This window comes from Oryx dammah, unplaced genomic scaffold, assembly GCF_014754425.2.
Source record: "Oryx dammah isolate SB20612 unplaced genomic scaffold, SCBI_Odam_1.1 HiC_scaffold_1, whole genome shotgun sequence".
Lineage (NCBI taxonomy): Eukaryota > Metazoa > Chordata > Mammalia > Artiodactyla > Bovidae > Oryx > Oryx dammah.
The window spans coordinates 55,926,838-55,937,256 of record NW_024070185.1 but is presented as its reverse complement, the minus strand read 5'-3'; the positions used below and the strand labels follow the sequence as shown (position 1 = coordinate 55,937,256).

The 10,419-nt window shown below is 37.6% G+C and overlaps 1 long non-coding RNA gene across 1 annotated transcript in view; it reads left to right on the top strand.

The window, feature by feature from the left end:
• The window catches only part of LOC120876732, a 9,305-nt gene extending 757 nt beyond the window's left edge, over window positions 1–8,548 (top strand). Inside the window, exons 2-4 of the long non-coding RNA XR_005724201.1 lie at window positions 849–917; window positions 4,385–4,487; window positions 8,499–8,548. This is a non-coding gene — a long non-coding RNA (uncharacterized LOC120876732). The remainder of the gene's footprint in view (window positions 1–848; window positions 918–4,384; window positions 4,488–8,498) is intronic.
• Window positions 8,549–10,419: the final 1,871 nt, after the last annotated feature.

Below are 10,419 nucleotides of genomic sequence, written 5' to 3'. Positions count from 1 at the left end.
TTGGATTTTACTACATGGAAAGAATGTTTTAGCTTACATTTTAATCTTCATGGTAGTACTATGTTTTATTTTGTGTATGTATATGTATATATATATTTATATTATAATATATATTTATATTATATACATTGTGTATATATATTTATATATATAATATTTATACTTATATTATATATATACATATATATGTGTATATATATATAAATTGACCTTGCACTCCATACACTTGCATCTTGTTTACTTTAAAAAAAGGAAGTTTTTCTCCCTGAATATGAACAACTCATGGTAAAACTATTAGAAGTTAGGTTTTTAACAGCAAAGTTAAGGGACAGAGCAAGTAACATGAAGTTCACACTATGAAAAATTCTTCTTGGCCTGACTTCTCCTTCTCCAAGATGTCATCTTGTATCAGTATTAGTTTGCAAAATGCATCTTCCAAATCTCAGTCACAGTGAACAAACAAATATTCTTTAAATTATAGTCTAAATCTAAGTAATCTTACTTGGGAGAGATAGCTCTGTTCCACTGTGTCACTGAGGGATTGAGGCTCGCTTCTGTCATATAGTGGCCATCTTCCAGAGCCTCAGAGCTTTGCCTATTTTCTGCAATGACACAAGTTAAGTGAATTATGCAAAAAGTACATTAATATCAGGTCTGGACATGGCATATATTATTTCTACCCATATTCCACTGGAACTCAATTTATGAATTATTCACAAGGTCCCATAAAACTGCAAGGGTGGCTGGGAAGTGGAGTCTAAATGTGTGTCTAGGTGGCAAAGTTATCAGGCAATGGTGAACACACGTCTTGTCCCTGTTACATCTCTTTATCTCATCTCTCTCTATAGCCTCTTCTCCATCAATGAAACAGTTGTGGAAAAGCAGACTGACAACCACAGACATTGCAAAACTTATTTGTAAGTTGTAAGCAGTATCTCATAATTTCTAAAACGTGAATTAATTAGAATCTGGACAGTGTAGTATTTGTATTTACAAAGTCAATTTCACATGGTTTTGGGCTTCTCCTTGAACACACCATATGTTCCAGAAACAATAAGTCTGTGTTAAATTGAATTGAAAGAATTGTTGCCAGTAAGTTTAAAACAAATTCTTGAATATCCTTAGTATTAGTAGATTTGTTATGACTTGAGAAGTTTGGTTACAGATCTTCATGGTTGTTTATTTGTTTATCATATGAGTATCAAGTTTTCTTGTAAGTCCATATTTTATAGATGGGAAACATTTATGAACTTGCTTTAAGAAATAACTGCATACAGGGTCATCATTGCCATCTTTCTAAATTCCATATATATGTGTTAGTATACTGTATTGGTGTTTTTCTTTCTGGCTTACTTCACTCTGTATAATCGGCTCCAGTTTCATCCATCTCATCAGAACTGATTCACATGTATTCTTTTTAACGGCTGAGTAATACTCCATTGTGTATATGTACCACAGCTTTCTTGGACTTTTGAACTCAGAGAGAGAGGGAGAGGGTGAGATGATTTGGGAGAATGGCATTGAAACATGCATAATATCATGTAAGAATCGAATCGCCAGTCTATGTCCTATGCAGGATACGGCATGCTTGGGGCTGGTACATGGGGATGACCCAGAGAAATGTTGTGGGAAGGGGGGTGGGAGGGGGGTTCATGTTTGGGAACGCATGTACACCTGTGGTGGATTCATGTCAATGTATGGCAAAACCAAATAAAAAATAAATAAAAAAAATAAAAGGTTATAGGAAAAAAAGAAAAGAAATAACTTACAGTGGCCTTTGGAAAAAAGCCTTAGTGCTATTAACCTTTAATAATACAACAGGGACGAGTCTTTCAAACAAATTCTCAATGTGAAAAGTTGGCCATAATAATAACTAGTATAAAATGCCTTTACTTTTTATCAGAAGGAGGAAAAGTCTCTTTGCTTAGTTAATCCTAGAACTGAATTTTTCAATATGGTGTCCATTAGCCACATATGGCTTTTAAAATGTAAATTAATTAAAATTAAACAAAAAAAATTTAGTTTTTCAGTCACTCTAGTCACATGTCAAACGCTCAATAACCACATGTAGCTGTGGCTACCATATTGGACAGAATAGACGCAGAGCCTCTCCATCAACGTTGCTAGATGGATAGCAGTGATCTTGAGACATACTTTGCCAACTTATATAGCCTGTGAGAGGAAATGCAGAGAACTCAGATCGTGGTGAATGTTCAAAGCAGGCAAGATATGCTTGACTGTTACCTATTTCATTTTTTTTCATATTCATTAACAAATCAATTTGTTTGTACATAAAAAAAGCTTATTTATTGAGTGTTTGCTTTGATGACTGGAGGAGGATGGTTAGCTCATTGGGGACTTCTTTTTGCTCCTTGTACTAGTGTAAAGACTTAAATCTATTCAAAAGAAAGCCATCCTCTTTGGTAAGAATGGGTGTAATAAGTACACAGCAATCTGACCTATAATATTTAAAATCACAAAATATGTTGGGGTCTGCTCTTTATATAAAAGCCAATCAGAATGACCACTAAAGCTTTTTCTCCCCCATCTCTGCCCTACTTCTGTCCATCTACCTTTTCATAACCTTTTTTTTTTTTTGATTCCTGGAACATTCCTTTTTTTTTTTTTTTTACAAGCTAACAAGTTTGATGTGGCCCTATGTCTTATTCCCTTCCAGGCTTGCAGCTGTTTTGGCAACAGAAGAAAAAAAATCCCCATAACAAATCAAATAAAAGCCCTTTCTGTGAAGAGGAATTGAAAACAGCAGGCCTCAAAGAGGCCTGCACATGAGCTGCCTTGTTCTGGCTTTCAACACAACTCAAATCAGAAACACATTACCATAATCTGAAACAGCCCACTGCTAACACAAGACAGATGGCGGGTAATAACCCATGCATCATTAATAAATAAATTCCAGCATTAAAGGCTTTACAAAGTATGACAACATTATCTGGGCACAATTACTGCCCCTCTCCCACCCCCGACATCATTTCAGTGTGTTATGGGCTATGTTAGGTGGTTTTTTTTTTTTTTCTTTTTCCTCCCTCCAACTCCACGGGTCTGAAGGAAGTTTAAATACAAGTTTTAACCAGATGAAAGCTATCTCAGTGTACAGGACAGGTCTGAAACTCCATAAGGGAAAAATAAAATAGCTGCCAAAGTGTAATAGCTCCCATGTTCTGCTGTTGGATCAGCTCACGGCAATTTACTGCACTGCCCTCCACGGCTGGCCTCACCCGCTCTGGTACGCCTCTGTGCCTGCGTAGCACTACGCACTTCTAGCAAGAATCTTGGCATCAGGTTTGCCACAAAGCTGAAAGATATATGTGTGATCTCTCAGCTTTCCTTTTGCAAACGATACCATCTGTCTCTTCTCCCCCCAGCTCCCCCCAACAACAGGCAAAGAGAAAACAATCTTTGATTAGATTGAAAAAGCTGAAACAGAGGTAGGAGAGAGAGAGGGAATTTTAAGTCCATAAATAATATCGGAAATTTAAAAAATGCCATTCATCTGATGCCCAAAGACAGCAATTACTTGACTTTGTTCTGTAGGATAATGTTATCTCAATGTGAGGTGAGAGGTATAGGAAATTTGCAGAGGACTGCAGAGCCTCTCGGGTGATCATCTCTGGGATTCCCCAGGGCTCCACAGCATTTCTACAAAGCCTAGATTGCCGTTTCCTATGCATACCATTCTGAGCCAAAAAGCAAGCATGGTGCTAGGCATAAATTCTGGAGAAATATAGGCTTTGGGAGACCAATATCAAGTTTGATTCCCCCGTATGAAATTAAGTATTCCTCCTCAACCATTCGCAGTAGAAACGTTTTTGTCAACCATATCAATGTTATGTCTTTAATAAAAGAGAGAAACTATTTGATGTTACTTCACTCGTTGAGTGAAGAACTAGGGACAGAAACTATAAGTTCATTTTAAATTGGCTAATCTCAAATGACTAGAAGGCCAAGTGAAAATGTCTCCACAGCATCATCCAATAACCCAGCTGGCCAGTCACACAGACATGACTTACAATCGCTGAGCACGCAGTTGCTCCTGCTCCGGGGCCATTTGTGGGTGGGTGGAGTGAGAGAAAAGAGGAATCTCTCCTTGCAAAGCTGTCCCCTTTCTTTCTTTCAGCTCACGGTGAGCTTTCCATCCACTCAGATGAATGCATGTGAAGCCTGCAAAGTCTGCAAGACTTTCCTGATTAGCATCTAAATCCTTTGCCCCTATCTCCTCTTTCCCAAACTTAAATCAATATTTTTATGTGTACATGTGTATCTACTTTCTCTTAATTGACTGTGTGTTAATCTTATTTCCTCCATTAAATTGTGAAATTCCTGAGGGTAAAAACCATGTCTAATCTAGTCTGTAAATTTCCCTTAGCACCCTGTTCAGAATGCTGCGCTCAAGCTAAATGAAATCACGGCTCAGAGAGAAACACCAGGGCCCCCGGCACTTCAGGCTCAAAGGAGTCCATGAGTTCCAGGTGAGTCTGTTCCAAGGCGGCTTTTCTTTGAGCTCCCTTCAGCCTTCTCTGGGAACAGCTGCTGGGGGATGGTCAGGAGGAGGTAAGTTAAACTTTAATTGGTTCCTGAGGTATGCAGTTTCCTTCATGATGCACACGTGATGGAGGGAATTTTAAAGAGTCTGACATTGAATCAGTAGACAGAGAATGGAGAAAAAAAAATCATATTGATCAAAAGATTTTTAAAAATGGCATCTTATATAGAAGTAAGGATTAGTTCCCTCAAAATGTTGGTCTGTTTCCAAATCTATAATTCCTGATATCATATTTGATAGTCTCTCTCTTCTATCTTGTGGTAATTCCTAAGCAGAATGATTTACTAAACTATCATTTCATCATCATCATCTAGGTGAAATAAGTAATCAATAAGCTTCTATTTACTAATTTTAAAACTACAGACTATGGTTTGAAGTTGGTTAAATAGATTTAACCTCTGTTCTATGGAGTTTTAAATCTAAAAATAAATCTTATGCCTGAAAATACACTAACTCAGAAAAAACAATATAAAATTGCACATTCACTGTATAGTTTGGATTACTCTTTTTATTTTTACATGTAGCAAATAACAAAAAGCATCATGACATTTATGGAGGAAGAATTATTTTTTATATAGTCAAGAAAGTCTTTTTTGTAGGAAATTGATTTGTTCATTAATTAATGAATATTTATGTGAACCCCAGGCACTGCTTGGGGTTCAGCAATGAACAGATCTTAAAGAGATAAGAGCAGAAGAAATCAATTAGAGCAGTGGGCTGGCTGGACAAAGAGGGCAGATTTACTTAGATAAATCAGACGAGGAAGCAGAGGATAAATACTCTTGTGAGACAAGATAGAAGAAGCAAGAAAGAGCACAGGATGGCCTACAAACCTGAATTCAGGTTTCAGCCATCTCAGCTGGTCCTGCAGCTTGTCAGCTGTGGGGCTGACTATGGGTTTGCTGGTCTGGGCTTAACTTGGAATGACTCAGGTCTTCTTGAAGTGGTCCCTCACACTCCACCAGTCTACTCTGGGGTTTGTTTTCACGGGGGCAGCAGTGTTCCAGGAGACTGAGTGGAAATGTGAAAGGCCTCTTGAGGCCTAGGCTTGGAACTGATATTCTCTGACTTCCAAGGCAAACTATTGGTCCAAGGATGTCACGTGGCCAGCCACGAATTAAGGAGCAGGGGAATAGATTCCACTTCTTGATGGGAACTTGCTTCTTTCAAGTGATGTTTCAAAAGGTGTGGATGTGAAAGAAGTGGAGAATCATTTATTTGAAAATCATTTTCATTATGATTTATTATAGGACACTCAATAATAGTTCCCTGGGCTATACATAGAACCTTGTTTATCCATTCTGTATTACTTTGCATATGCTAATTTAAAATTCCCAGCTTGTCCCTCCCCGTGGCAACCACAGGTCTGTTCTCTATGTCTGTGAGTCTGTTTCCGTTTCATAGACAAGTTCATCTGTGTCATACTTTCGATTCCACATATAAATGATAGCATATGATATTTGTCTTTCTCTTTCTGACTTATTTCACTTAGTACGATCTATACATCCATCCATGTTGCTGCAAGTGGCATTATTTTATCCTTTCTTATGGCTGAGTAGTATTCTGTTGTATTATCTGTATGTACCATATTTTCTTCATCCATTCATCTGTCAATGGAAATTTAGGTTGTTTCTGTCTTGACTATTGTAAATAGTGCTTGCTATGAACACTGGGGTGTACGTATCTTTTTGAATTATAGTTTGGCCCAGATATATGCCCAGCAATGGCATTGCTGGATTATACAGCAGCACTATCAGAATAATTTTTGCAACTAGTTTATCTCATTGTTAACTAACATTTTTTGGTTATAATGATACCTTTGATCTCTCTTCAAAAGAAAATTAATACTCAAAATATTTCAGAGTGGGATATTTTTCTTGTCAGAATATATTTGTCAGAGAGTGCTTGTCATCTTGCAGGCTAATAGCTATATTTTGGGAGATTAACAGCAGCAACAATATTCTTGCCAATCTTTATAGATATAAAGTGGTAGAAGTTGAAGAATTAGCATTTGTGCTCCTTTCTATCTACTTATATGTTCACCTCTTTGTCTAGTTTTGCTCCCCAGCCGGGAAAGGAGAAGCTGTCAGATAGTGTGTGGGCTGCAAATCTCTCTGGTGGTCATAGAGAAGTATCTCAGAGACCCTGAGTGTAGGTCCCATTCTCTTTTCCTCTGTTCCCCACATCCTGGATAAATAGATCCCATGGGCCAAGGTCATCAAGGGCCACCAAGGTCTCATTTTAGTTCTACTAAAATTGAGTCATAGATTATGCTGGGCCTTGCTCTGAAACCTGACTCTTCTCTTAGGATTAAGATTCGAGAAGTGGAAAGTATGGTGGTCTATAAGGATAAAAACAAAGCCCCCCAGTCGAAGAGTCAGACATGACTGAGCAACTGAATTGAACTGAACTGAGGTCTCTGCTATAAACCAACTCTTACCAAATAGCCCAACACAATAATCATTTTGCTTGCCCAGGTGGTGCCTTAATTCTCCTTCAAGTAATGTCTGTGTGTGTAACTCTCTCAGGAATATAGTAAAGCCACCAGAATCTCATCATAATTCCTAACAGTCTCCCTAATACAGTCTTCAGGCCAAGTGATGTAAATAAGGTTATCAGCTGAACATAGCCAGAAATGGTTAAGAGAGAAACAAAATGGAAGACAGTGTCCAATGAGAAAATGTTCCCATCTGGGTGACAACTTACTGATTTCAGTGTGAGCAACTTTGGCCAGAATTTTTCATTTCATTTTGCATGGTTTCATGCTTTCTTACATGTTTTTTGAAGCTTCCTGAGCTTAAAAATATGGGAGCTAAAATGAAGAAAAATAGGTTTCCATGAATTTTCCCTCATTCTAGCCCAAAACTCTTAGGCCTGCATCAACCCTATTTTGTGATGTCTCCCAAGATGGCATCACAGAGGCATCCTCTGATATCTCAGTGATGTGGCTTGGGAAATGAGAATATTCTAGGCAAAACTCTATCAATTTCCAGGATCAGTAGTTTCATAATAAAGATAACATGGATCTCTTGTAATTACTAGATGAGTCATTTCTCAAGTTACCTTCATTTGTGATTTTTATCCCTTGTAGGGAAACAGAAGAAAAAAAAAAAAAAAAAGACAAACATTTAAGATCGTAGCTACCAGTAAAGGATAGTGACTGATTGATCTTACTTTTAAAAATAAGGAACTCAAGCTGAGCTACCACAACATGAGGAATATTGTGTCCAACTCTTTGCAACCCCATGGACTTATACAGTCCATGGAATTCTCCAGGCCAGAATACTGGAGTGGGTGGCCTTTCCCTTCTTCAGGAAATCTTCCCAACCCAGGGATTAAACCCAGGTCTCACACATTGCAGGCAAATTCTTTACTAGCTGAGCTACAAAGAAAGTGCAAGAATACTGGTGTGGGTAGCCTATCCCTTCTCCAGTGGATCTTCCCAATGCAGGAATTGAACCAGGGTCTCCGGCATTGCAAGTGGATTCTTAACCACCTGGGCTATAAGGGAAGCCCATAAACAACAATAGGTGAGTGATAAGGAAAACTTACAACAATTATATAGCATTCTGTCATATTTAGGGGTGCCCACTGAGATAGGATTAAAGTTATAGCCTAAACAAGTAAGAATGAGGGCTCCTAAGCTATTAAGAGTCCTTATTTTCTATCACCAGAACATTAATTTTTAAAGCTATAAATAATACACAAAACCAGCTTATAGAGTAAAACTTTTAGAAGATGCATTGAAAATTTTTAGATGCTTAGAATAGTACCTGACATTGTATGAAGGGTTAAAAATTATTCACTGTAAGAAAACAGGGGGCAAAAGACAAAAACATTTGAAGATTTTAGGCTACCAATATAGAATGGCGGCCTGTTAAAAACTATTAGCAGTAAGAAGAATACCATCTGTCTGCTTTCCTTCCCTATTTTTCAGATGCCTTACTGTCATATAAAAGTTGGAAGAAAGAGGTTCATTCCCAAAGTTAGCTAACCATATACAGATATAGTGATCTGGACACTTCAGAGTCAGCAAAAACACCTCAAAGTTAGGTTTAGTTAAGAGACAATATAGAGGAGAAGGAGAAAAATACATCCTTTGTAAACCACATTGTAGAATTTGGCATCCACAACTGATCATCTTACTGAGTTGTATGCAGTGTAGACAGGGTGGTTGAATAAAGGAAAAGGTGTTGTGGACACAAAATAGAAATAAATGCAACACTCATGTTGTGGAGAGATGAGTTTTTCTTGTCCTTTAACAATGAACAGCTGATGAGGTTCAAGGAAATTAAACAGCTGTACCTGATTCCTGTTCTACACTATCTTTCCTTAATGGATTTAGCAGGGACTGGAAAGAAGTACACTATAATTTCAATTCTTTTTTTTTTAATTTTTAAAATTTTATTTATTTATTTTTTAAATTTTATTTTTACTTTATTTTACTTTACAATACTGTATTGGTTTTGCCATACATTGACATGAATCCACCATGGGTGTATACAAGCTCCCACTGTTATTTTGGAAACTAATCAGGGGAAAGAGGGCCAAAACTTTTAAGACTTAAAAAGAAAAAAAGAAAGAAATGTGGCTAAACTGAGTCCTAAAGACAGATGTTTTGATTGGCAACCAGGTAGGCAAGGGAAAAAAAATTATGGAAGAAATATTCATAGGTGGAAGTTCTGAGTTTCCCAAAGTTTTATTTAAGAAAACTTTTATCTTGGTATTTTCCTTTTATAATCTAAAGTATTTTCAGGATTATTACACTTTATAAATGATGATTATTATCACCTTTCAATTATTACAGTTTATAGATGACTGCACACCTTGCTGTGACTTATAGATATTAATGGCATTAAAGGGTTGATTGGGTGGAACAGTGTACCATAATCTGTATCAGCCACATAATGCCCCATAATAATCAAATTCAAATAAAAAGCTTGTTTGCCATGTAAATACCCAGCTACTTACCTCCCTACCTGCCAAATAACAACAATGTGCCTAAGTTCAGAGACCTCACTAACTCCGAGTTTTATGTGAAGTGAAGTGAAGTTGCTCAGTCGTGTCTGACTCTTTATGACCCCATGGACTGTAGCCCACCAGGCTCCTCCATCCATGGGATTCTCCAGGCAAGAATACTGGAGTGGGTTGCCATTTCCTTCTCCAGGGGATCTTCCTGACCCAGGGAACCCAGGTCTCTCACATGGCAGGCAGATGCTTTAACCTCTGAGCCACCAGGGAAGCCCCAAGTTTTATATTCCCATCTAATTGTCCTTCTGACACCCCAGACAACATATCCCCAAATAATGTTCATCACCTTTCTCCAGGGTCTCAAATAAACTTCTCTTCTTGACTTTGTTATTGTTGTAATTGGCTTTTTCTTTCTCCTGATGACCCAGGGCATCTACTTCTTTTCTCTTTGACTTTCCTCTTCCCACAACATATGTCATTGCCAAATCTTTGAAACTTTACATTTGTAACCTTTAGCTTTCTTCCCCTTCTGTGTTTACTCCAAACTCTTAGGTCAGAGTTAGATGAATGCTAACCTGTTCTACTGAAATAGTCTAATAACAGGTTTTCCTATCACCACATTTCCCCCTACTATAATCTACTATATGTTTCACTGTCAGACTGATTTATCATTCCCTCATTCAAAAAACAACGATTTCCCTTGGCGACAACATGGCACCAATTTGCGGCCAGACAGCACACCTACAGTTCTGTCTCTGCCACTTTCTAGGAATGTTCTCTCAGGCAAAGAACTCTTTTCATCCTACCTTTAAAATGGGGATAATTATTATTATAAACCAGCTATGTATCAGCCACTCTGTATGAATGCATTTATCTCTATTATCTCA